Here is a 5,807-nt window from a genome sequence, read left to right as displayed (position 1 = left end):
TTATGAATTGATACAGTGTTCAGATATTTTTTAATAATAGATTACCACGTGATTTTGCTATAAAATTTGGAAGAATTAAAGAAAAATTTTTTTAGTGTTTTTATTTATTTTTGAGAGAGAGCGTGAATGGGAGAGGGGCAGAGGGAGAGGGAGACAGACACAGAATCTGAAGCAAGCTCTTGGTTCTGAGCTGTCAGCACAGAGCCCAATGCAGGGCTTGAACGCATGAACCATGATATCATGACCTGAGCCAAAGTCGGATGTTTAACCAACTGAGCCAACTAGGTGTTCCAGAAATTCATAAGAATTTAAAGAACAGAGTGATACTGTTCATTGTTATAAAAAAAATCTTTTGATTCCTATCCACTTATTTATCTGATTGTTTGCTTGTAGCTTATATCCATGAAATAAAAATAGATTTTATGCTGAACCCTCTCTCTTCTAGCAATAATTTTCATTCGTACATATGTAAACTAATTAGAAATAAATGAGCTTGATCCATATCATTATGAGGTGACTTTCCAATAAATTCTGTTTTTATCTTTAATAATAAATCATTCATTTATAATATATTTATGTTTTTGAATAATTTCTTATAGAAGAAAAATTAAAAACTTTTAGACTATGGCTACAGGAAAAAATATATACATATTTTTGTAGCAAAGATGTATTATAACTTCTAATGTAAAAGACTTCCAGTAAAAGCCTTTCTAGCATAAAAATACATTACATTAGTATGAAATGTGTTGGTGAAATAAAATGCACAAGTTCAAGAAGATAAAGGAACTATATAAAATTAGCAAAATGCTTGTTCACTTAGGTTTTAGGTAAATCTAGACTATTTAGATTCTTCTGGATACTTTTTAAAACTTGATATGAATATTTCATTCCAAAATGTCACTATTTACAACATACTTGAAATTACAAGCAAGTGTTTAAACTTTTTATGAAAAATCTTAAGTGCATCTTATACATAAATCTACAGGTGGATATACAGTTTTCCAAAATGCTTTTGAGGATTTTAAAGATTTGTGAGCTGAAGACCTTGTTCTCTTGACGACAACTTTTAAAGCCTTTTTGTCCATTGAAGGACCTATTCTCCCCTGGCTGGTGGCCAAAGCTCTTTACTTCCAAAAAGGACTGTAAAAAGGCCTTTGGAGTTTCCCCATAGTAAGGATCAAATGCCTGGTTTACCATGCCAGGCGCTTCAGTCCACCCTAGCTGATTGTCATCCACTCTGGCCCCGACCACAAGTCTACATTCCTGCCACATCAAATTTCCAGTGTCTCTTGGACAATACCAGGTCCTTTCGTACTTAGTGCCTTTGTTCAACATGTTTCTTGTGCCTGCATTCATTTCACTGCCAAAGGCAAAAATCTCAGAATGTGTAGGAAGATTGATTTTGTTTAGAATATTACAAAGGAAGAGCACCCCAGATCTGAGGATCAGTGTGTTGGTAGAGTGGCTTTGTCTTATATTTTATAGAGCAGAATAGGGAAGTTATAGGTGGAATAATTTTACAGGTTGGGTTTTTGTAATAAGAAGGAATCAGTCAAGTGAACAAGGAAAGTTCATCTCTTTGTCAATCTAGTTCTGGGGGGACAAGTGGTTTAGCTGATCATTTATGAGGCAAAAAAAGAATGCTGAGGGTTGGTGTCTGGCATTGTCATATGTGAACAAGGGAGTCATGCAAGAGTCTTCTGGGAGTCCGGAGAAAGAGCATCTTCCAAGTCAGGTTGAAAAGGTGGTTCTTTGCAGTAAGCCCTTTCCTGGAGCACAACAGGGTGGAGGTTTTTGGAAAACCAAAGGTTGGGAGGATTAACCATCTTTATTTTCTAGGACCACAGGGCTTAGGTAAAACCAATTTTGTCACCACCTTTGTTTAGCAAACCCTCAGTAAAACTTTGAGTCTCAATTCCTTTGCCAAACCTTCATGAGGTCTCTAGAAAGCAAACTGAGACAGAGATTTGCTTGCAGAATGTTTACTGTAAAGTCCTTTTGGAATCAGCTCCTGTGGGGAGCAGACGAGGAAAGCAGTTTTGGTTGGAACCAGGGTTCCTCAAAGCAAATCTCGCTCACAGCCTGTTTGTGTACAATGATGCAGAGTTGTCCTGAATTAGTGCAAGGGGCTAGGGTCTCCTGGCATCGGTCTGGGTGTAGTCCTGATGGGGGGAGGAGTGTGCCCTGGTCGGGGTAGTGACAGCATCCACTATACAAGTCTCCCCTAACTTTCCCAGGGAAAGTTTGCTACCCTCTGTTCTCTCCCAGTGCATCATTTATGATTCTGCTTGTTATGTACTTAGTTCTTTATATGCCAGTAACTTTGACTCGGCTGAGACCTACTCAGAAACAGGAAAAGTGGCCTACTTTTTTCTGTGCTCCTAGTGCCTAACATGGGGTTCGGCATGAAGGAATATAAATATAACCGAATGAAGGAATATTCTTGTTTTTATTAAGAAAAAATAGACTGAAAAATAGAAAATAAGCTGTCTAGGAGATCACAGAATAAGTCAGTGGAAGGGTCTTTTAAAATTCACGTTTCTTGTAAACTGGACCTTAGTTTATTTTCATGAAGTGGATAAGCATGGATTCAGGACACCTAAATGCAAGAAAGGTGGAATGTCCAATTTCAGTCACATAGTTGGGGCTGGGACTAATTCCTCTGGTTGCATAAGCAGTCCTATCCATGTTCCTGACACTTCTTGCCATGTGTTAGAAATAGTGTATTTCTGCCAGACTTTCAGTTAGCCTCACTTGTCTCTACCTTCAAAATACAAAACCTGTCATCTCCTGCCACTCGGGGATAAGCCAACTTAATTCACTTTCTCTGCATCTGAATCAGAAAAAAAACTATTAATTCTAGGCCAAGGGATTCCAGAATTCAAAACTCTGGTCTCATTAAAAATACTACTTTTTCATTCTTTTTATTGTTTGGGTCTGTAGGAGCAAAGAGCAAAGATACTAATTTCTCAATAACATTCTCTATTAGAATGATCATCTCTGAATGGTAGAAAGTCTGAAGTATCATCATTAAATAGTAATAACTATCACTCCTTATAAGGACACTAATTATATGACATAATTCTTCCTGTTTCCTTAGCATTGCATCATCAAGCTTTTGGAGAACAGGAATCATCACTCATGTTACCTTTCAAATTCTACAGTTCCTGGTACAGCAGTGTTTTCAGAACAATGACCTGTAGAATACATTGATGAAAAGTAAATTCTGTATGTCATAAATCCGATGTTATAAAACATTACAAACAATGGTTTATGTTTTGTGTCACCAATGGTAGATAAATTTATCTTGATTTAGATATTCTCATGTTCTGTAGACCTTTGAAAAGAGTTTACTGTTGGCATCATGTGAAACTTCTCCATGGTCACTTTCCCAGGAGAAGGAGTAGGAATGCAGAAGAGGGGACTAGTTTTATTTGATGGATAGCATACATACATTTTTAACTCTGGATTTAGATGGATGGCCATGGCAGATGGGTTGGAAGGGAATCTCTTGTGTTCTCCTGACCTTGTAAGATATTTTCTCAACTATAGTCATTTCAAACACCTTTTGGCTTCAGCATGTAAGAGCCATATTTTAGTAATATGCTTAAAATGTTATTGTACATATTTTTGTGTTTGGCTATAGGGATGCCTATAATATTTTCTAATGCTACAATATTAATGGTAGAAATGCACTGCATTCCCCAGAATCACATATCTTGGGGTAGATGTAAATGGGCTGTCTAATGTCAAGCCTTGCACTGTCTGTTCTTTTGCCAGAAACTCCAGGGCATCCCGAGAATACGTGTGATTATCTGGCAAGGGCACCAAAGCGTCTCCAATACCTATTTGAAAAGTGTCAACTCATTTTCTGTTATACTGTCATTTCCCAGAAAAATATCACTAATAATTTTACAGCTAAATTCCTCTGAATGCAACACTCTGCTTAAAGATAAATGGATTTTATCTTTATGGTTTTGCTTTTTCTGACATACTCATTGAACTATAATAAGTAAAAAATTTAAAAATGAATAGTTCAGCAACTTCTTTCTGCAAATTGTCTTCACCATCGGGAAACTAGGTGAGGCAACAAGATAGGGATGAATCACATTGAGGATCAGAATGCGCGAAACTGGAAAAGCAGGTAATTTATGTACTCTGTAAAGCAGTTTTATTAAACAGAAAATTGCTACAATTTTGTGCAAGTCACAGGAAAGCCATGCTGTATCTTTATGGTCAGACTTTCATAATCCTCTGACCTGGTAAGAAATACTCTGACTTTCCGATTTCCCAGCGGGAACCCTACGCCCTGTACAAGTCCTGGCCTCTTTTGCTCTCTTCTGAACAATGTCTCAGTACCAGTGGCAGCTACAAGCCAAACTCACCTATTAATCACCCCCTAGGCAAAACCAGAGATGGACTTCTTTTCCAGTTTCAGTCTGTGCTTACCATGAGGAATTGAACGCCAGACACATGGCTGGCATTGCTGTCCTGGTTCAGCCTTGCTCATTTCTCAGCCTCTTACCACTCCTCGTCTTTCACAATTACATGGGCTGGAAATGAAGTGTGGTGCCTTCTAACCCCCTAGGAGTTGGGGGAGGGGAGTGGAAATTGCAGGAGGGAAATTTCACTTCATTTTTGGAGGCTTTAGGTTCATGTTGCTTCTGAATAAGTGAAACTGTTTTTACTTCTGTTTATTTTCTCCTTACATCCCTCTGTTTTGTGCTTTCAGTGGTTTATTTTGTGTTTGCTTATTATTTTTTCATTTGTTTTCTTGCTTCTTTTCTTTTGGCTTTTTATGTACTCATGTTATCTACTTATTTTATTCCCCATTTCTTTTTACCGGTCCTGCATAGGAAATCATTCTAATACAGTCCATGTGGGTTATGTTTTTTAAGTGTTTTCTTGAAAAATGTGTATTATTTGTGAGCATCTATTTTTAATTTCTGCATTTGTTATTGTGATGTGAATCACACTGTGTCTTACTCTTTGTTATCCAGAAGAGTGTTTTTAACATCCACTCATACTGTCATGTGCACCTCTCGTCCATTACTTCCAGTTGTCCAAGGCCCTCCATGGTGTGAGGCTACCACCTTTCCTTTTTAATTCATCGGTGGTGAACTTCTAAACTGCTGTGAACTTCCCGCCGCCACAAACAGCACTGCAGTGGACATCCTTGTCCGTGTTTCCTTCCAGACCAATGTGAGAATTTTGGAAGGAAGTGCACCCAGGAGTTGCTACGTCATAGGATATGCATGTGTTTAATTTGGTTAAATTGTGTCAGATTGCTCTTGACAACAGCAGCTTTTGTTTGACTTCCCACCAGTATTGTATGGAAATTCCTACACACACGCACACATACACTCACGTACAGACACACCTGTGCATGCACACATGCACACATACACAAATGCACATCTTTACCATAATTCACTTAAACCAGCTTCTGACTTTTGCCTTTTTAAATATGTGTAATGTGAAACTAATGATTGTCTAATTTGCATTTTTTTGATTATCTATATGCTTTTTTCATGGGCATTTTGGATTTCCTACTCTATAAATTACCTGTTTACGTACTTTGCCCATTTTTCTATTAGGATGGCTGTCTTCTTCCAGTTCACTTAAGAAGCATCTTGTGTCAAACTGTGTGTGTATTATCAGAAGAGGGGTAAGATTTACTTCTCTCCTTTATAGCTTCCTGCTCAAGACCTGTGTAATTTTACCATTCGTCAGCCACATGAAGATGATTTTAAAAGATCCGTTAAATGTTATAAGCATTAGTGATAACTTGATTTAGTGAGAAGTTG

The sequence above is a fragment of the Panthera leo genome, chromosome B4 (assembly GCF_018350215.1).
Source record: "Panthera leo isolate Ple1 chromosome B4, P.leo_Ple1_pat1.1, whole genome shotgun sequence".
Lineage (NCBI taxonomy): Eukaryota > Metazoa > Chordata > Mammalia > Carnivora > Felidae > Panthera > Panthera leo.
This window is presented reverse-complemented; position numbering follows the sequence as displayed.